Genomic DNA, 23,662 nt, shown 5'->3' with positions numbered 1-23,662 from the left:
TTCAAAAATTTTGAGATTCAGTTTTACAGACTTTGCTTATCGTGTCGGAAATGTTAATCATACAAAGATTAAGTTTAAATTTGGTCAGAAATTTCCGGGTCATCACAGAATATAATAACATGTATCATCTGCAGATTGCGGTTGTTGCATTGCTCTATCAACTGAAAAGGTAACACTCTCGTCCTCTATGCTTAGGGTCAGTTTCTTACCGAACACGTCTATCATTGCTTTAGCCGTGTTTAAGAATGGTCTTCCTAATATGAGAGGAACTTGAGAATCTTCTTCCATGTCCAGAACAACAAAATCTACTGGAAATACTAAAGTACCAACTTTAACTAGCATGTTCTCCATTATCCCTCTAGGATATTTTATTGATCTATCGGCTAGTTGTATACTTATTCTTGTTGGTTTCAATTCTCCAAGGTCTAGTTTAGTGTATTGTGAATACGGCATTAAATTTATACTAGCACCTAAGTCTGCCAATGCTTCTATTGAACTAAGACTACCCAGAAAATATAGAATTGTGAAACTTCCTGGATCAGATAGTTTTTCTGGTATCTTATTCAACAGCACTGCTGAACAATTAGCATTTATAGTAACGGCCGAGAGTTCTTCCATTTTCTTTCTATTTGTGATTAGATCTTTCAGAAATTTAGCATATCTAGGCATTCCTAAAATCACATCAATGAAAGGTAGATTTACATTTATCTCTTTAAACATATCCAAGAATTTGGATTGCTCGGCTTCAAGTTTCTCCTTTTTTCATTTTACTCGGGTAAGGAAGTGGTGGTTGGTATGGTTTAACATAAGGTTTAGCCTTAACTGTGTTATCTTCATTAACCTTTTCAACTACCGGTTCTTTTTCCTTATCTTGTTCAGGTTGTGATTCTTGTAGAGTAGGAATAGCTTCATCAGAAGTTACAGGTATTTCAGGTGGTTTAAGTGTTGTACCACTTCTTGTGGTAATGGCTTTTGCTGTTTCATTCCGGGGGTTAGCATTTGTATCACTGGGTAAACTTCCCGGTTTTCTTTCACCTATTAACCTTGCTAGGTTACTTACTTCTTGTTCCAAATTTTGAATAGAAGCTTGTTGATTTCTAAATGCTTGAGCATTTTGTTCATTCGTTTGTTTTTGAGATGTGAAAAACTGCGTTTGAGTTTCAACTAGCTTCGTCATCATATCTTCTAAATTCGGATTTTTATCATCGGTTTGTTGTGGTTTGTTTTGAAAATTAGGTCTTTGCTGATTGTAAGTATTGTTGGATACTTGTTGATTGATAGGACCTTGTTGGTTGTTGTATGGAATATTTCGGTTATAATTCTGGTTTTGATTGTAAATCGGTCTTGGCAGTTGATAATTATTCTGATAATTATTTCCAGGCCTTTGGTTTAGATATGAAATATTCTCTCTTTGTTCCATTGTTAACTCAATACTGAGACAATCTTTTGTCAAATGTGGTCCTCCACACTGCTCACAACTAATTCGTATTGAGTGTATATCTTTAGTCATCTTTTCCATTCGTCTCTCGACAGCATCTATCTTTGCTGAAATGGAATCTAAGTCATGGCTTGAATCGGCTCTAGCTGCTTTAGATGATCTAACGATATCTTTTTCTTGGTGCCACTCATGTGAGTGGGAAGCAGTGTTATCAATAATTTTGTAAGCATCTGTTTCGATTTTCTTCATAATAGAACCACCAGCTGCTATATCGATGTCTTTTCTTGTAGTGATGTCGCATCCTTGGTAGAATATTTGTACTATTTGACGGGTGTCTAAACCATGTTGCGGACATCCTCTTAATAATTTTCCAAATCTTTTCCACGCCTCATATAGAGTTTCATTTGGTTTCTGTGTGAACGTAACAATTTCTCCTTGAAGTCTTACGGCTTTAGATGCCGGAAAGAATTGTTTAAGAAATTTTTCAACTAAAACGTCCCATGTATCAATCGCCCCTTCAGGTAACGATTCCAACCAATCTTTGGCTTCTCCCTTTAAAGTCCATGGAAATAACATGAGATATATCTGTTCATCCTCCACTTCTCGGATTTTAAATAGTGTACAGATCCTATTAAAAGTACGAAGATGTTCATTTGGATCTTCCTTCGGCGCACCACTAAATTGGCATTCATTAGTCACCATGTGTAGAATTTGTCCTTTGATTTCATAATCTGGCGCATTAATGTCTGGATGAGTAATTGCGTGACCTTGGCCAGTTCGTTTAGCTCTCATTCGGTCTTTCATACTTAAAGGTTCCAGATTCTTCGTAATTGAATTTGTTGAATCGGAATCACTAGAGGATTCTGATTTAATGGTTCATTCCTCAACAATCTCTGTTTGAATGATTGGTGGTTCCGGAGAAAAAATTAATGGTTCAGGATATATCAATTGTCCCTGAATATTCTCCGGATTCTCAATTGTGATGTCGGTTTCAAAAAATGGATTATCGGAAATTTGAATTGGAGTACTTGGTCGACTGAATGACGATTCTAAAGGAAAATCAACGGCGGTAATATTTGCTAGATGTCTTGATCGAGTTACAGGTGGTGAACGTACAAAAGGTGGTGAACGTCTTGCTCGGTGCATTCACTGAATATCCTATTAGTTTTTAAAAGGAAAGAAAAATTATATAAGCTATCCAATTAATAGACTTTTCTGATTTTGCCCACGTTTCGAATAGCCAAAACATGCAGCAGAGGGGCAGGATTCGTTTGGTCTCAATATAATTGAGGACTGTTTGGCTCCAATAACCCGGTCCACGTACAAATCCAACTATTACTACGAACCAGAAATTTTTGATGTCTATCAATTTAACCACTTAAAATAAATTTTCGTAATTTTAAGAAATTTAGATAAGAAGTAGAATAAAAATCTATGTCCTAAAACTAGAATAGCGAGAAAAAAGAAAGAAAAAGAGCGCGTCGAAAAAGGTCGAAAAAGAAAAAGGGTTGAAAAATAAAATTGGAAAGAAAAAGAGTGACTATAAAACTTAAAAACACTCGACTAACCCAACCTTATTACTATCACTAACTTAAAATTATAATCGCAAATTGAGATTACTAATTGGAGTGATAATTGATACATAGGTAAAAGGTGTCTAAAAATATTAATGCTTACAAGTAAAACTATATCCCAAATGGCAATATCTTAAAAAGGAACTAAAACTTAAAAAGGTGTCGCAAAATTCTAAAGCACTTAAATCTTAGTCTAAAGAAAAAGCACTTAAGGGATTTTACGGCAAATCCTAAAAATCTAGAAGTAAAAATAACTATGGCAAAAACTATAACTTAAAACTAAAAATGAGCGAAAAATACAAAAATTACGCTAAAACGAATAAAAAGGGACAAAATATAAAAATATACTAAAAGTTGTAAAAAGTACAATTTTTATAAAAATATTATTTTTATATTATTTATTTTATAAAATTAGTAATTTTATACTTTAATTAAACTAATTTAACAAAATAATAATAAAAACTAAAATAAATAATTAATTAAAACCTAATTAGGGTTTTATAATAATAATTATAATAATTACCCCGTAATTAAATGCTGTTAGGGTTTCTGGTCACGTGTGTCAGGGTGGCTCCGCGAGTCGCGGTGCCACCTGGCAAAAATCTCCGCGAGTCGCGGTGAATGAAAATTCAGATCAGGTGCAGTTTTAAATTCGACGTTTTACTTTTTTTTATCTATATTTTTTATTTTTCTGTTTTAATATTTAAATAAAATATTTATACAAACTAAATAAAAACTTATGTTTTAAAAAACTAAAATAAAAATAGAAATACTTTATAATTTTATAAAAATCTTAAAAATAGATTTATATATATGTTTTTTTCGGTTTTTTAATTTTATGCTTTAAATAAAAACAAAATATTTAAATAAAACTTATATTTTTTTTTAAAAAAAAATAAAGAAACTTTATAAAACTTAATTATTTAACAAACTCTTAAAATTATTTAAATTTTTTTTTCTTTTTTTTTGAATATTTAAAACGTATTTTTACAAAAGCGTATTTTTATAAAAGTAAACTAAAAATAAAAATCGTTTTTTTTATATTAGCGTTGCGCTTCCGACTTTTAAACTAGATTTTAAGTGTCCCCGGCAGCGGCGCCAAAAATACTTGATGTTATGTGAGGTGTATATAAAATAGCTTTATTTTTACTAGGAAAATCTATTAAATACGATATTCTTTTACACACGATATTTATTTTTTTATAGAATGGATATACTTAAACCTTGCTACAACACTTATAGGCAGTGTACCTAATCGTACAGTAGTATAGTTTTTAGTAAGTCCGGTTCGTTCCACAGGGAAAAAAAATCTTAAAAACAAAACTTAACGCTATATTAGTTTAATTTATAAATTACAAATATATATATATAAGTAATATTATTATTATAAAGGGGGGTTTTTACCGTTTAATGACCGGTTTGTCGATTTTAAAACTTTAGTCACAGTTAAAACCAAATGTAAAATATTAAAAATAAATACAACTTAATTTAAAGCGTAAAGTAAATAATGATAATGAAATTGCAATAAATAAAAGTGCGATAAAATAAACTTGCGATAATTAAAAAGTACGATAATTAAAAGTGCAATTAAATACAATAACAATAAAAGTGCGATAATTAGAAGTGCAATTAAATATAAAATAAAGGAAATTAAATATGAAATAAAAGAATTATGCTTATTTAAACTTCCGTAATCATGATGTTTGACGTGTTGATTTTAGTTTTATGCCCATGGGTTAATTGTCCTTTGTCCTGGATTATTTAATATGTCCGTCTGGTTTTTATCCATAACAGTCCATCAGTCATAAATTTAAGGTGCGAGTATCCTTGTCAAATTATCTTTATACCCGAAGTTAAATATTCCAACTAATTGGGGACTTAAACTGTAACAAGGTTTTATTACTTTTTTTAATAATTACACCAGGTTATCGACTGCGTGTAACCCAAAGTTTTAATACTTTGTTATCAATTATGCCAAGTGTCCTTGTACATAATTTCACCCCTGTTTTAATAATTCTAGTGGCTATTAATCCATTCCCGTGTCCGGTTAAATGAACGATTATTCGTACATATAAATACCCCTCCCATCGTGTCCGATCGAGTGTATATGGTTATTTATAGGGACGTCCAATTGTAAATCTTTATATTAAAATTAACAAACTATCATTTAGTTAAAAAAATATAAAGCCCATTAATAGCCCATAGTCTAATTTCCACAAGTGTCGTTCTTTTGTCCAAACCCCAATTATGGTACAAAGCCCAATTACCCAATTTTAGTAATTAGCCCAACATCATGATTACTTCGTTTTAAATAAGCATAATAATACCTTAGCTACGAGACATTAAATTAAAAAGGTTGAACATAACTTACAATGATTAAAAATAGCGTAGCGTTACACGGACAGAATTTCGACTTACACCCTTACAACATTCGCTAACATACCCTTATTATTAGGATTTAAAATTAAAATTAAAATATAAATTATATATATTTACTTATACATATATAGAGAGAGATTGATTTTATGGATATTTTTACGTCGAACTGCGCTGGCTTTTATAGGGAATTGAGTCCAGGTGAGCTCCGCGACTTGCGGCCTTTTTCTTCTTCAAACTCCGCGAGTCGCGGAGTTTGTTTTTACAGCTCACCCAGCTTTGGCTCTTTGTTTGCCGACGATTTTTAAATATATTATAATATATATATTAATTTTAAGAATTAATTATATATTATATTATATTCATGTGCATAGTTGACTTGTAATTTTTAGTCCGTTGCGTTGAGCGTTGAGAGTTGACTCTGGTCCCGGTTCCGGATTTTCGAACGTCCTTGCGTACAATTTAATATCTTGTACTTTGCGTTTTGAATCTTGTACTCTTGTAATTTCGAGACGTTTCTTATCAATAATTGGAACCTATTTGATTGTATTTTGTACTTTTGAGCTTTTTGGTCGTTTGCGTCTTCAATTCGTCGAATCTGTCTTTTGTCTTCACCTTTTATTATTTAAACGAATATCACTTGTAAATAGAACAATTGCAACTAAAAGCTTGTCTTTCTTGAGGAATAATGCTATGAAATATATGTTCGTTTTTAGCATTATCAATCATAATCCCCTAGATGAGGTTTATCTGAATTAATCAGAAGATTTAACCTCTCAGGTTGATGAGGAGTTCTACTAGATCTACGAATTACAAGTGCAACACGTTATGGCTCACCAACAGTGTGTTCAGCTTCAACGTGCAGTCGGCTAGTGCCTTCAGAAGGTATGTTATTATGTGATTCTTGAATTTCTTCAAGATCTACTTTACTCCCTCAGACTTCTTGTAAAAGAAGATCTCTTTCAAAGAATTCTACAAACCGAGCAGTAAACACTTTGTTTTCAGCTTGGTAGTAAAAGTAGTAACCCGTTGTTTCCTTTGGGTATCCCACAAAGTGACATTTGATACCTCTGGGTTCTAACTTGTATAAAGTGTCACGTTTCACATACGCTTCACAACCTCGGACTTTCAAATAAGACAATTTAGGACTCTTTCCATGCCATAACTCATATGGTATCTTTTCTACCTTCTTGGTTGGAAGCATATTGAGTATGCGTGCAGCAGACTCTAATGCATAACCCCATAAATACATTGGTATAGTAGTTAGACTCATCATAGATCGAACCATATCAAGTAAAGTTCGATTCCTCCGTTCTGACACACCATTGTGCTGTGGTGTATAAGGTGGAGTGAATTGTGAGACAATTCTACGATTCTTCAGGTGGTCTAAAAACTCTTGACTCATATATTCCCCTCCCCTATCAGAGCAAAGGGCTTTAATGGTCTTTCCAAGTTGATTCTCTACTTCTTTTTGGAAGATTTTGAATGTTTCAAAAACTTCATGTTTATGTTTCAGCAAGTAAACATAACCATATCTACTTTAATCATCAGTAAATGTAATGAGTATGATTCACCATTTCTAGACATAGTTCTAAAAGGGCCACATACATCAGTATGTATTAGTCCTAAAAGATCTTTAGCTCTTTCATCTAAACCGGAGAAAGGAGCCTTTGTCATCTTTTCACATAAACATGACTCGCATACATCAAATGACTCAGAGCCAGTTGATTCTATAATCCCATCAAATTGGAGTTTTGAAATGCGTTGTTTGTTTATATGACCAAGACGATAATGCCATAGGTATTATTTAAGTCTTTTTTGACTCGTTTGGAAGTACATGTATATACAGAATTATTATTTGAAATCACACCATGCATATTAATTTCAAAAATACCATCACGTGGAATATCATTAAAATAAAATACATTATTCTAAGAAACTGAAATACCAAGGTGCATAAAAGTAAGTTCAAAACTAACATATTTCAAAAGAGAAACTGAAATTACATTGCTCGTAATACTAGGAGCATAATGACATTGTTCCAACAAAACAATAAGACCACTAGGTAGAGTAAGCTCATAGGTGCCAATAGCTTCGACAGCAGCTCTAGCCATATTGCCCACTCTTAAGTCTACTATGTTGTTCTTCAGTCTCTTACTTCTTCTCATTCTCTGCATATTGTTACAGATGTGAGTACCACAACCAGTATCAAAAATCCAGGAATCACTAGAAAAAGTGTATAACTGTATATGAAATATACCTGATTTCCTGGTCTGGCCAGCTTTGCCTTTTCTCAACTCAGATAGGTAGGAAGGACAGTTCCTTCTCTAGTGGCCAACTTTTCCACAGTGGAAACATTCGGCATCTTTCGCTGGGTTTTCTTTCTTGGGAGGTGGTGGAATTTTCTTCTTAGCAATTGACTTGCCTTTTCCTTTTCCCCAAGTTTTTGGCTTATTCTTTTTCACCTTACCATCCCTAATCATCAGAACACTTGGATTGGAAACCTTATATGGAATATTCTGTTCAGCAGTTTTGAGCATCAAGTGCAACTCTGCCAGAGATTTCTCCCAACCTTGCATATTGTAATTCATCACAAATTGGTGATACGATTTTGGTAGTGAAACCAAAACCGTGTTCACAGCCAAGTTAGGCGGCAAGGTAGTTCCAAGTTTTTCCAATCGGTCAATGTAGCTTTTCATTTTTAAGACATGAGAGCTCACTGATTGACCCTCCTTCATTTTGCATGTTTGAAGAAGCTTATAAGTTTCATATAACTCTTGACTAGCCTGTTTCTGAAACATATTTTTCAGCTCAGTCATCATATCATATGCTGTACGATCTTCCATTTCCTTTTGGAGGTCAGAAGTCATAATAGCAAGCATGATTAAAGCTATCTTCTCTTGCTCATCAAACAACTTCTGATAAGCATTCTTTTGAGCAGCGGTGGATGTCTCAGCAGGAGAATCAGGTAAGGGTTCTTCAATTTTGTTCAACTTCCCTTCATATTTGAGAACAATTCTCAGGTTGCGGTACCAATCGAGGAAGTTTGAACCATTGAGTTTCTCTTTCTCCAACAAAGAACGGAGGTTGTTTTTGTAGCGACCCGACAAAATTGTCATTGACGGCGCCGTCTACTTAGGTCCCGTTACGTGGTCATAATTCTTTAAAATGACGTTTGACCAAAATATGTCGCATTCATTTCAAATGTAAAGATGTTTCAAGTTTACAAAAGTAGTTCAACGACTAGTTACAATACAACGTTTAACGTACAAATGAAACCTATGCGACACGATTTAAAAGCAAGTCAAAAGATGCTTCATGTATGCATGTATACTCGACATCCAAGCAAGTATCAAAAATAGTGAGCGGAAGCATGTAACACCTATTGTTCAAGGACCCGAGAAAAACATAGAAATCTGTCAACGAAAACGTAGGTGAAATCATAGGTTTATGTAAGTAAGTGAATAAGTACAAATGAACCACAAGATTTATAATGTTGAAATAATAGTAAACCATTCTAAAAATTGTTATCACGAGCACCCAATTATCAAGTCTTAACTTTCCACGAACCCCATACACATAGTGTTAGAACCTACACTGTTTCTCGAAAATATATTTCATCCGAATAACGGTAGCGAACCGTCTGAATGAGGGTTTGTCAAATCCATATGGCCATACAACATAAGTTCTCGCTTACACCCGGCAAGTGTAACTAATGGTAATCGAATTAAGGATTTTTGTTCTAACTCGTACGTAGAATGTTTGTTTCCGTACTCATGTTCACTTTGTAAAACGAAACGTTTATGTTTTCTCATCCCAAATGTAAGTTTAAAAGAGTAAAAGTGGGACTATGATCTCACCTTGAGTGCACAAAGGTAAAAGTACTTCACAAGTAAACGTGTGCAAGAACGGATGCTAGTCGTGACCTAAACAAGTAGGTCGTATCAATAACGGTAAACATGATTGGTCAAAGTTGTTCAATTAGTCCTATGCCTCGTTACGACTCGATTATATATAGCATGTGAATCACGTTGCCAAGTTTCATGCATGATACAAATATAAAAGCATGTTAAAAGGATTGCATAAGTATTCGATTAAGTTTGAACAAAAGTCAACTTTGTTCAAGTCAAAGTCAACGAAAAAGTCAACACGTTCGGGTCGGGTCCCGAACTATTTTTCTAAGCTAATTAATCATATATAGGCATGTTAGAACAAGTTACATGTCAATCGGAGGTGCGTATCATAGTTAGAATTTTTGGTGTAAAAGTAAAGTTGATCAGTCCCTGGTCACGCCTAATGTCGCGCCGCGACCAAGGAGTGTCGCGCCGCGGCAATCAACGTGAACTGGTGCCTGTTCAGTTTCAATTGTTCAAGTCTCAACCAAACTTCAATTAATCACAAATCACAAACCGTAAACACTTAAAATGCATACCATACATCGTTGGAAAGGTAATTTAACGAGGAATGCGACTAAACACATTTCATCAACCAAAATCATCATTTACAATAATCAAATTTCCAAATTGAATGATCAATTAATGCTCATCATAAATGCTTCAAGTTCATAAATGTATATTGATGATTCTGGAATAAAATGCACACATATGATATGTCGTTTCGTAGGTAAGTACGCATACAATGCAACTAGACACTTACAAATAACATTGCAAAGCATTCAATGCATCAAAAGTTCATTTTACTTCTATCAAACCCTAACTCAAAATCATAAACTTAACAATTATGTTTATGAAGCTTTTCCATGTCAACCTACACACCAAATTGAAGCTAGTGATGCTCGTAACACATTTAATACATGCACTTTTAACATCTAACAACATTTAAGCAACCAAATCACAAGATCAAACACACCAAATTTCAAGTTCATGCTAGTTACTTAAAATAACAAGTTCGAGCATATAAATCACATATTCATGTTAGACTTGAGCCATAGACACTAATTAACACTTCTATAAGTTAAAAACATCAAGAACAAAGAATCTAGTGTTTTTAGAAAGTTACCCAAATGAGATGAAGTTGGTATGGATTCGAAGAGGAAGATGCAAGGATTTCGAATATGTAATTTGTTTTGATGAACACTTTCTAGATCTAAATTGGATGATGATTCTTTGATTTGGGTGTTGAGAGAAAATGATGGAAGTATAAAGGAAAAGTGGAGGATGAATGAATTGAGGAGATAGTGTTGACCATTTGACCTAGTCAAAAGTTTAGTCTCTTGGCAAGTTTAGTCCCTCAAGTTTGAAGCGAGTGCGTGAATTACCTAAACGAAATATTTTAAAATGCGTATTAATGGAAGATGTTATAATTATATAACGGACTTTATAATAGATAGACGGAAAGTAAACGAAAAAAGACGGGATGTTACAGTTTTGGTTTACGTTTTGATTGTGTGACAACCCGGAAATTTTCGACCAAATTTAAACTTTAATCTTTATATGATTCCGACACGATAAGCAAAGTTTGTAATGTTGAGTCTCGAAAATTTTGGAACTATGTTCACACATTCAATTACCCTTTTGACTATGCTCGACGATTCACGAACGAATATGTAAATAGATATGAATATATATATATATATATATATATATATATATATATATATATATATATATATATATATATATATATATATATATATATATATATATATATATATATATATATTATAACTTGAAAACGTTAACAAAGTATTAAATGTATAATATTTTAGATTAAACGTATTTATCTCAATATATGCTTAATATATTCATCTACGGAATTAGAAGATAATACCAACGATTAGATTAGCAGATATTTCAACAATTATCAATCCCGTAAGTATTGTGATAAGTCTTTGTTGAGAGGTCCACCTTGATTTAAGAAATCTTTCCTTTTTAACTGTATTTGATATATAAATAACTTGTAACGTGTATAGAAAAAGTATTTATATATATATTGTATATATATATATATATATATATATATATATATTAAGGTTTGAAATTATTTTTGTAAACAATAGTAACACCCATTTATTTTTCCGTTTGATAAATAAATATTATATACAAATTTATATTTTTCTAAACGAAAATATATATTTTAAAATGTGATAATGCATAGAATTGAATTAGATATAAAACGTTTCGATATTATTAAATATATTTTAATAAACAACGAGGAGTTGATTTATAGAAGCAAATGACCAAATTACTAAAATGTATAAGTTATACTTTGATTAATATAGTTTATTGATAATTTAAGATTATATTTTGAAAAGGGTACGAAATTGAATTAGATATAAAACGTTTCGATATTATTAAATATATTTTAATAAACAACGAGGAGTTGATTTATAGAAGCAAATGACCAAATTACTAAAATGTATAAGTTATACTTTGATTAATATAGTTTATTGATAATTTAAGATTATATTTTGAAAAGGGTACGAATCACGAAACGTAAAGTACAAGTTTTCTAAGCATACGAAAATGCATTCGAGAAACCAGAACTGAGACATTAGTCGAGCGTAAACATACGAGTCATCGGACTAAAAATTAAAAGTCAACTATGCAAGTGAATATAATATAATATATAATTAATTAATATAAATTATATATATTATATATATATATATATATATATTATAAAAATATGTCGACAAACAAAACAACCAAAAATTGTGAGCTGGATTTTGGGGCCATGCGATCGCATGAGAAATAGGCATAAAACCCATGCGATCGCATGGCAGTCAGGACTCATAAACATTCTATAAATTGGCCAGTTTGCTCGACGTACACACACCCCCATATTCTATTTCTTACTCCCTCTGTTATATAATTATTATTATTATTATTATTATTATTATTATTATTATTATTATTATTAAGATTAATATTATTATTAATCTTATAGTCCGGAGTATTATTAATTAGTATTATACATAAAATACTACGACGAGGTCATGAGCATGTCACTTTCAAAACAAGTTTTCAAACGGGTTTAAGCTAAGGAAACTATGGGTTATAGCTATGGAGATTATGAGTAATGTTCATGGGTATAATTCGTAAGTCTAACCTAGTGTTTATCAGCTCCGTTGCGTCTACGTACTTTCCTACAATATGGAATCACAATATTGATACGTGAGCATTCATATCTTATCTTTTATATATTAATAGTGTATACATGTCTAGTGCTCGAGTATATATGTGTATGCATGCTAGTATGCTAAATTTTGTCGTTAAACAGTTTATGATGAATCACGAATTAAATACATATATTACTAATAAAAGGTATATAATATGCATGTTTTTGGAAAGCTGACAAAAAATCAATAACTTTTCATTTAGATATCGTATGATTTCGATGAACAAATTAAAAGATATGATCAAATAAATTATGATTGACGTTAATTGAAATTGCTTTTGAATCTGCAATTAATATTTAAACAACTTGTTTATAAGATTGATAAATTGAATTTTTAAATATTACCAGCGGAGTAAATGAATTCTTATATAAGGCACGTCTCGTTTTGTTGAACAATTGTCAAAATTGATTGTTTTATCATATTTTAAAGCCTTATAAAAACTATAGTTTAATTTTACAAAAATTAGGAAACTATGTGAAATGTTAAAATGTTTCGATTGCCATGATCATTCAACTATTGTATTGAGTCAGATTGACTTTTTGAAATGACTTTTGATAACTTTTGTATGTTGATCTCGAGCATTAGGATTGTGATACACTATGACCTGACCTAGTTTGATAGACAATTATTAACCAACATATGTTCTCTAGGTTGAGATCTACGGTTAATTGGTATTCCAAGTTTAGGTCACATTTCGGTGAACGACTTTATGTGCTGCTAAGGTGAGTTTCATTTGCTCCCTTTTTAAATGATTTTGCAATATATGTTTTTGGGCTGAGAATACATTCACTTTATTTTAAACGCAATGGACAAAAGTACATACTAAATTCTACACTGAGTTTGAACTGAAAATCCCTTAGCTTTGGTAACTAGTAACTGCCGATTATAAGAACTGGTGGGTGCGAGTAGTAGTATATGGATCCATAGGGCTTGATATCCCCGTCCGAGCTAGAGCACTAGCCTTTTAACGGACGTATGCTATTTGAGAAACGTACACGTTGGTTTGCGTGTATTATTAAGATGATTATACAAAGGGTATAAATTATATATACGTTAAGTTTAGTTACCAGGGTGCTCAATTTCGTAGAATATTTTGATAAACGTTTCTGGATGAAAAACTGAAATCTTGTGATCCACCTTTATGTACAGATTATGCAAAACATTAAAACTATGAACTCACCAACCTTTGTGTTGACACTTGTTAGCATGTTTATTCTTACGTTCCCTAGAAGTCTTTCACTGTTTGCTTATATGTTAGACAAGCTATGTGTATGGAGTCTTACATGGCATGTTTTTCAAGGAAACGTTGCATTCACCAAATCATCACCATGTATCTTATTTTGATTGTATTGTCAACAGAAGTACTATTGTAAACTATTATATTACGGTGATTGTCTATATGTAGAAATCATCAGATGTCGAAAACCTTTGATTTAAATATTCATTTATGGTATGCCTTTTCAAAAGAATGCAATATTTACAAAACGTATCATATAGAGGTCAAATACCTCGCAATGAAATCGATGAATGACGTGTTCGTCCATATGAATTTGGGGTGACTGTCACAGTTGGTATCAGAGCGTTGGTCCTTGCGAACCAGGTCTTGCATTAATGTGTCTAACTGATAGTTGCTAAGATGCATTAGTAAGTCTGGACTTCGACCGTGTCTGCATGTTAAAAGTTTTGCTTATCATTTCTTGTCGAAAATTACATGCTTATCATTCTTAAGTCTAGACACGTTTTCCTGCATTTATTGTATAAATAGTGTATAGACAAAAATTCATATCTTAGCGTATCTGTTACTGTAAACTTTTCCTGACATCTTTCAAAAATTTCTCTGTGATTTATGAAATTTGGTATTATATATACATATGTAAATTATGTATTGAAGAATACCAAACTAAATTCTATAATCTAATTCATATCAAAAATCATCTCCCTAATTATACAAGATGGATCCCGTATTTAGTTCAAATTCCTTAAACTCTGACAACTATTCCGATATGAATATTCACCTGAATTCCGAAGACAGTGTAACCGGAATGGATCAACCAATTAGCCATCACCTATTCTGGATGAATTGGGGATGGGTTCGTAGCCTACTTAATCATTGGAGACAAGAAGAAGGTGATCTCTTCCATCCACCCCATTTCCCTCTTGGCGAAGAACCTGAAGCACTTACCGGCGAACCTGTTCGAGACACCATTTTCTCTCTCATTTCCAGAGTATCTCGTCACGATAATATACTATCTCAAATTCTGAATCTTATTCATCCACTCGTCCGAACCAACAATCATCCCGGTGTAATAGAAGAAGTCAACGAGCTTCGCGCTCGGGTAGTGGCTTTGGAGAATATGGTGTAAAGGTTACAAGCACCAGCAGCATCACCGGCATCAACAGTACCACCGACATCAACACCAACAGTATCATTACCACCACCAACAACAACATCTGCATCCCACACCTCAACATCATAATATGTACCTCAAACACCAACGTCATACGCACCATAGATACCAAGGAATACCAACAACAACAAACGATGAAGTATTGATTCATAACTTCATCGAAGAAATATTCTTCAGAGAATATGTAGTTTCTAAAAGTTTTAGAGATTATATATTCTAGTCCTAGTCGAAAACCAGATGAGATTAATATTATGTTAACTCATTAAATCCATGATTACACCTAAAGAAAATATATATGTAGGTATATTTTCATAAAGATTGTAATTAAGAAAATTAATTTACGAAAGTCTAAGATCCACATAGAGGTTCCATAACTACATCTGTTGATTAGCTAGCATTTATGGAATCTACTGGTAGGTAGCGAGTACCAATTGCATCATAGGTGCAACTCTTAGATCTTTATGAGACCTAGAAATATGTTTTGTTCAACAAACCACTATTATCTAATGGCATGTTTGTCCCACCCTTGCCTTGAATTCAGGTCTCACCGTGAATACGATTAAGTCGTCCAATTTGGAAACAGTGAAAATTCAGCCTAGTCTCACTCGTAACTGAAAATTCACCTCGTGGCTATAATTCAATTAGGTCTCACGTAATCAAAAAAATAACGAGGAGTGTTTGCAAGCTCATTGGATGGCATGACTTAAATTTGACGGTTATTTTAAAAAAGTTTGTGTTAACGAATAATGCATGCACACAAGATTCGCTACACTATTTGTTAAAAATCATTTTAACCAATTTTATATATGTCGATCGTGTTTATGCATCTAGTTTGTTATTTTATTTTATATATAAAAGTAACAAATACACAAACGTGTATCGTTTTAAAACAATTTTAAAAGATTTCGGTCATATATAATTTGTGTTTCAAAAATCATTTAACTTTAAACTCGTTAGAGTTTAACTTTTAAAATCATCAATTTTAATCTTTGAAACTGTTTACGATTTTATTTGATGTTTTCATCAAAAACATTTAGCATATATTATAATCAACAATTATATATAAATGCGTAAAAATAAAACAAAACCATACCATGCATCACACACACATAGCCTAGCCTAAAAATCCTATGCTTGATCCCATGAGCCGACATGGTATCAAGAGATCAAACTAAGGGTAATATCGTAGCTCCCACTTAATTCAAGAATCAAGTGAAAACTTGACAAACGTCATCGTTGTCAAATTGACCTGTTCGCCATCCTCTAAGTCAAACTCCACGTTGCATCTTTATCTTTAATCTTCATCTTATTACATTTATTTAAAATTGAAAAATACAACTAATCTAATACTTTTACAATTTAGAATAAACTTAAATACAATACTATGAAAATAAATATAAATATAATACAACTTTGGCTTCAAAATGGCCTTTCTTATAAAAATAAATAATCAACATGACATAATATTGCCGTAATCAACAATCACAACAATCACATATAATCAAACACATAGGTCGGGGCATTACGGGCTATGTATGCAATCACAATTTTAATAATTATATTATTAAAACCTATATATGGCTTGTCCATGGTTACAATGCATGTGTATAACCATGGAATATAACAATCAACAATTATAATAAATATTCAAGCCATTACAAATAAATTCAAAATTTAAAACTAGTGATGTTTCTTAGATCTTATTTCTGCGTCGTGTGGTTAAAATCTAAATCAACTAAGTTGAATTTAAAACCGTAAATGTTTCAATTTTACCAATTCACCACAAAGCTAGATTTAAGAAAATCACATGACAATTAAAATGGTGTAAAAGCGGCTCGGATACCACTGATGAAAAATCCTGTGTACTTTTAAATCAGATTAACGCAGCGGATAGTTAAAATAATAATCAATTATTATTTTATAAACCATTTACAAAATTAAATATTTATATATATTTAAATTTAAAAAAACATGCACATGATTAACGATCCCAAAAATCCAGTTACACCACTAATAATTGTCAAAATATGTAATTCACAAAGTGAGTAAACGATATATCTTTCTTAAATAAACTAATTGAAGGAGAGAAACCTACGATCAAAAATATGACCGTCTCTTAGGATAGTCCACACTGCACTTCAAACAACCGTCAATGGAACTAGTCCAAACTCAAGTAACGTATTAATATAATCATATTATATTAATCAACTATATATATTAATACTTCATAACAAGAACTTGTTGCCAAAGATAATCGAATTAAAGCTTTGAGATGTTATATGAATTCGTGCAGTAGTAGTAAAAGATAATAGCAATAATGTGTGTGTTTTATATTGGTTTTCTTTCAACTGCTCCTTTCAACTTTCTTTTCAACTGCTCATTTCTTTGTAGATATATATATATATATATATATATATATATATATATATATATATATATATATATATATATATATATATGACTTTTTTGCTCCGTTGGTCCTTCACTTATACACGAAATTGCAATCCGAGTCCCTCAAGTTTTTTTTGGATTTTCGAGTCTTTTAAATTGCAAAATTTAGCAATCCGGGTCCTTCCGTCAGTTTGCCGTCTAAATCGACCGTTAAGTGCCGTCACGTGATTAATACGTGATGGGCAATTTCGTCTTATTATTTTATTTTCGGCCTTTTTTACTCTGTTAGTCCCTCGTTTTTACAATGTTTAGCTACGGTGATCCCTTCTTTTAACAATTGTTGCGTGTAGGGTTGTTAACGAATCGAGTTTTTAAAGAGCTATTCGAGTGAACTCGTTTATTTCAAATTCGAGCCTTAACGATTTCGAACTCGAGTCGAGTCCGAACAAAAAATAATATTCGATTAGTTTCACGAGCAGAGTATAAAAAAATTGATATTCAGCTTGACTGGCTCGAAAACTCGTTTACAAGTCGAACGAGTAATCGAGCATACATGGCTCGAATGGTTCGGAAGCTCGTTTATGTTCGAGCAATATCGAGTCGAGCGAGCATACGTAGCTTGAATAAGTCAAATGATCATTTACGCTCAATCTTATTCTTAATAAAAATAATAATGCACCTTAGAAGATTAGAAGTCAGGACCACTTCAATACATTCCTCATACGGTTACCACTTGAACGTAAGACACTTTTATTTTATGTATGATTTTATTTAGTAGTAACAATTGGATATTATTATTGGAAAATTATCTTTTTACATATAAAAAAATCGTTGATTGACTTTTTTTTTTCGCAAGTCCGAATGAAAGCAAGCTCGATCTTATAGTTTGTTTCTAATATTACTATTAATGGTACGTACACCTAATTTTCTTATGTTTTACTTTTCTTACGAATACATAACATAAATTATTAATTTGTAATATCAATATTGGAAATGAAATTTAACAAGAATTTTAAATTACATACAGTAAACACAAAAATGGAATATATAATAATTCTATTCGTAATTTGGTATCTATTTGGATTTTTAATTAATTTTGCCATTTTAGTTTTCTAAAAGACCAAATAATGAAACTTTCCTAAAGCCTTTCATTTTATTTGGTTTTTACGTTTCACTAATATATATAAGAAAAGAATTAATATAAACGAGCTCGTGAAATTGTGAAACTAATCGAACATTATTTTTTGTTCGAACTCGACTCGAGTTCGAAATCGTTAAGGCTGGAATTCGAAATAAACGAGCTCGAACTCGAATAGCTCTTTAAAATCTTGATTCGTTAACCACCCTACACACAACAATTGTTAAAAGAAGGGATCACCGTAGCTAAACATTGTAAAAACGAGGGACCAACAGAGCAAAAAAGACTGAAAATGAAATAATAAGACGAAAATGTTCATCACGTGTTAATCACGTGACATCACTTAACGGTCGATTTAGACGGCAAACTGACGGAAGGACTAGGATTGCTAAATTTTGCAATTTAAAGGACTCGAAAATCTAAAAAAAAAACTTGAGGGACTCGGATTATATATATATATATATATATATATATATATATATATATATATATATATATATATATATATATATATATATATATATATAATATTGGATCAAGTTGATTTAATTTAACACGTTTTGGCATGTTATAAATATTAAATTAATTAATTAATTCATATCAATCAATTAATTCATATTCATTTTAAAAAGTCGTATTTTTCAAATACTTTAGGGATATGTTATGTAACTTATAATTAATAATTTCTATCATGTCGCTTTCATGTAAATAGTAAATTAATTAATTTCGTTTCATTTAGTATCATATGAATAGTAAATGAATTAATTTCGATTTATTATTTTGTTACTTGAGTAATATATATACATCATATATATATTTTTATTTGACGTCTCGATGTATATGTGTGTGACTCCGAAGGCTCAAATGAAGTTGGCCATATAGTTATATGTTGTACCTTGCACATTAATCCTACACATTATACATGTATATGAAGTATATATAAACTTTTGGTCATTGTTTTTAGCAACGTGTTTGTGATAATAAGTTTGATAACTTAAATCAACTCACAATCGACTATCTAAAGAGAGTTAAACATGTTTAGTACCAAACGAGCGTTTAATTCTTTATTATACATCGAGGATGATCAAACTAGCAAATTGATAATATTTCATTTTCAGGTATGTCGTTTTATAGATCGATCTACTACCCTTAAACGGAGTATTTCAATATGTATTAATTTATGTAACTATTGATATTTCTGTGATACCTATTTGTTAATACGTTGTGTTACTTAGTGTACAAATAAAACTTATCTAACCACACAGGTTCGAATCTCGGCAAAGCCATTTTGTTCAAATAGTGAGTGTGACCAGAGAGTGTGATTTGTGCGCAACTTATCTGGTACCAAGTCTCGCGCTCAGGAGCAGGGGCGAAGATGGTATGGGGCAGGGGGCGGGCGCCCCCGGTGGATTTTTTTTTAGTGTAAAAATTTTGAGTTTTTCAACTTTGCCCCCGGTGGATTTTTTTTGCCCCCAAACCTACATATTTTGCCCCTAAATCTTCAAATTTTGCCCCAAATTCTCCAAATTTTGCCCCAAAATCTTCAAATTTTGCCCCAAAATCTTCAACTTTTGCCCCAAAATCTTCAAATTTTGTCCAAAAAAATTGCTACGGTTAAAAAAAAAAAAATTTGCCCCCGGTGAAATAAATCCTAGTTTCGCCTCTGCTCAGGAGGTCCGAGATTTACCCTTTATGAAGGAAATCAATGTACTCATTCATAGGGAGTTTCCTCGTTAATTCAAAACATAAAACTTATCTATCAATGTGTAAACAACACAATCTTGTGTGTTTTGTTCTTTGTGGCCGGGGATTATTTTATTTTAGCATTTACATGATATTTGCACAAAAAGTGATCACATATGAAGCCTTATGAGATTTTGACAAGTTCTAGGATTTGTAAGTGATACAGGTAGTGGATTTAATTTTGATTACAAACATGATTATGATTAGCAGTCCACTTGTTACTAAAAGTTGTTTACCACTTAAAACAACCAAAAGAAAGGGGTTAGTGGTGAGGCATGATTACAAAGTTCATGAGACCTTTTAATCTCATTTGTAAATAATATATATTATATCAATGATTATGTTATCATGATGTTAACGTTGGTGTTTTAATAGGTGTTTAAGCTTTAAAGGATGAGTATAAAGTGACGGCAGAAATGTAGAAATTAATGACCATCACCCCTCCGTTACACATACTTTTTTCTACAGGTGAATGCTCCAAATATCAAAAATTATATTATTAAAATTTTTTAAAAATTGATAGCCATAGTCTTTAGGGTCGTCTCACTGTTTTATGAGCTCCGTACGAAACATTAAAAAGAACTTCATAAACGTTATATTTATAGTAATACATATAGAAAGATAAGTAGTACTAAAATTTTATGAACAGAAAATGTGCAATTAAGTTGTTCGATAATTAACTTTTCATGATTTGATTTATGAAAAAAGATATAAATATAAATGAATGTATTATAATATGGGACTTTTATAATTTTGGGGCTTTTAAAATTTAGAGTCATGTTCGGCTACACACTTTGCACATACTGCTAATCAATAATTATAAAGTTAATATTTCTAGTATGAAATTACATATTTTCATAAATAAATTGACCACCTGAATTTTAAGTATGAAAAGTATGTTATAATATAAAAAATTAACACTTTAAAATAAATGCTTAAATGTATCCTTTAGAGCTATGTTTAACATTATTAAAGTAGTATAGTATATAACTACTTAAAAAAGTATAAATAAAAGCAGATCACCTTCGCTTGAATTGATACTCTGTAATAGATCGAAAAACTTAAATTTGATCGGTTCAATTTATAAGACTTTGTATCAACTATAAAATTAATAAAATAAAACTATGAATTCTAAAAACAAAATATTCGTAGTAAAGCCGAATAACGAATTTTGCAACAAGCCTTACAAGGAGCTCTAAAAACTCTAAATATTTATTTTAGGAATTCGTGCCAATATTAGCGTATTGAGAGCAATGAAACAAATATTGAATTAGCTCATGGTAACCATTCAAGTCGACGAATATGGTTATACTAGTTAATTTCTCCTTTTTTAAATACAAGGCAGTATAGTAATTTAATTTGCTACTTTTTATTTTTTTTTTATTTTTTTTTTTTTTTTTTTGGGTATGGCCTAAACGAACTGAAAGTTATGTACTCGTATTCGATATCCATAATAATTTGTGGGTTACATTTTAATTTGGGATTGTGGATGTGGATATGAAATATATAAATTATTTTGTACATAAATTTAATTTTATTTGACAAGTTAAATGTTAAAAAAAATGGACTGTATACTTTTGTATCTTTATGAGGAAAATATAAGTCAAAAAAATTACGGAGTAGTATTATACAAAGGGGCACGTTTGAACATTACTATTAGAAGCAACACAAAGTAGTGACAACTACCACTTATTTCCATCCATTCAAAACAACTTGTATTATTTGATCTATCGACACGTTTTTGTGTCCCTTATCACTAGCCGACCTGTTTATTACTAATTATCACGAATCATGATAAATAACAAATAACCATATCAGAAAATAGCCCAATAAATGAGCTCATTATATCCTTACAAGAGATCTCACTTTAAATCTTGAGGTGATCAGAAAAATAGTTGAAACATTCAGAGAGTAATCCTGCTAAATTGTGTATATTAGAATATGAGGTAGAATTACTCGTCTTCCGGATAAATCGGACAGGAAAAACCTTGTAACTTTAAACGTATATGAATACACAACAACAAAATTCAATTTCACATATGTGTGGTATGAGAGAGGTAAGATGTAGACAATCTTTCTCATATACTAGAATAAAGAGATATCATTTCTCTACTCGGAGTTACAAACCCCAAGATTAGAGAAAGTCATATCTCTCAATGTTTTATGGATAGAGAGATTGTTTCTGAATGGCTCTCGGGCCAATAAGTAGGTTAAAAAAAACGTGTGAGACGCCATGAAGATGGTAGAATAAATTTTTTATGGGTTTTAAATCTGTCTGAAGTTCAATTTAGGCTCTAAGCGACAGTCAAGTCGTCAATAAATCAACGCATGCTATTGACTCGATTAATAACCAAATAAACGTAAACGTATATGAATAAAAAGGTTAAAATAAATGATAATGAACATTTATATAAATAAATGAAGTAATATAAAATAAAATAAAAAAGAACATGCTCTTTATAAGAGATAATTACTGCCGCATAACAAGAGGAAGTAATCGAGTGCATCTCACGTACAAGTCAGCATGCACACGCAAATAATTGGCCATTAGATAAGATTTTATTCAAATTTCTTTGTGTCTCATAATTGAGTTCTTATTTCTTAAAAAAACAAAATTTATTTAGGGTATGTTTGGATGAAACTAGCTGAAGCTAGAGCTTGCAGTTGAAGTTGAAGTTGAAGTTGGTAGACTAGAGCTGGAGTTGGAGCTTATTTTTGAAGTTGATAACTAGAGCTTATTATTTTCTACAAGTGTTTGGTAAAATAGCTGAAACTTATTTTCTACTAGCTCTACTTTTTTTCATAAGCTACTAGAAGCAAGGTTGTAAAATTCGCTATTCGTGGATTAATCGGCCGGGACATTAGAAGGATTAATCGATAATTCGAGGATTAATCGGAGATTAATCGGATTGTACTTTTTACATTTAAATAATAAATTTTAAAAATTATATGTGTAAATATAGAAAAAAAATCATAAATATAAATATAAACTTTGACATAATTGTTTAAATTCATGTTAAAATGTTAGCCATTTTTTACTTTGACCGACTTTGATTACCAAATTCGATTTTGACCCATTAATTGACATTGACCGCTTAATTAAACGGATTTTTGGAAATCGGAACGAATTTCTCTAAGAAATGATTAATCGGAGATTAATCGGTGAGTAATCGGGTTTTTTGCAACACTGACTAGAAGTAACTTATTTTTCAAGAGTTTATGACTTTCATAAGCTCTACTTTTTATGTTTACTAAACAAAGTTTATTACTTTGAGCTTATTAAAATCATAAGTTCAAACTCCCATATGCTCTCATAAGCTCCCATAAGCTCTTGTGTCAAACACACCCTTAGTTCCCCGACTGCTTGTAACTTTTTTATAAAAAAAAAAAGCAAAGCAATTTTTTATTTAACATACAAACAGATTTACAATATGTATATGAGGACTTGTTTCT

The 23,662-nt window shown here is 31.4% G+C and overlaps 1 non-coding gene across 1 annotated transcript; it reads left to right on the top strand.

Annotated features, from left to right (window-relative positions):
• Positions 1 to 1,775: 1,775 nt before the first annotated feature.
• Positions 1,776 to 1,882, top strand: LOC139873964 (small nucleolar RNA R71). Its single transcript, XR_011767673.1, has one exon. It is a non-coding gene; the product is annotated as a small nucleolar RNA R71 (small nucleolar RNA).
• Positions 1,883 to 23,662: the final 21,780 nt, after the last annotated feature.

This window comes from Rutidosis leptorrhynchoides, chromosome 10 (genome assembly GCF_046630445.1).
Source record: "Rutidosis leptorrhynchoides isolate AG116_Rl617_1_P2 chromosome 10, CSIRO_AGI_Rlap_v1, whole genome shotgun sequence".
Lineage (NCBI taxonomy): Eukaryota > Viridiplantae > Streptophyta > Magnoliopsida > Asterales > Asteraceae > Rutidosis > Rutidosis leptorrhynchoides.
This window is presented reverse-complemented; position numbering and strand designations above follow the sequence as displayed.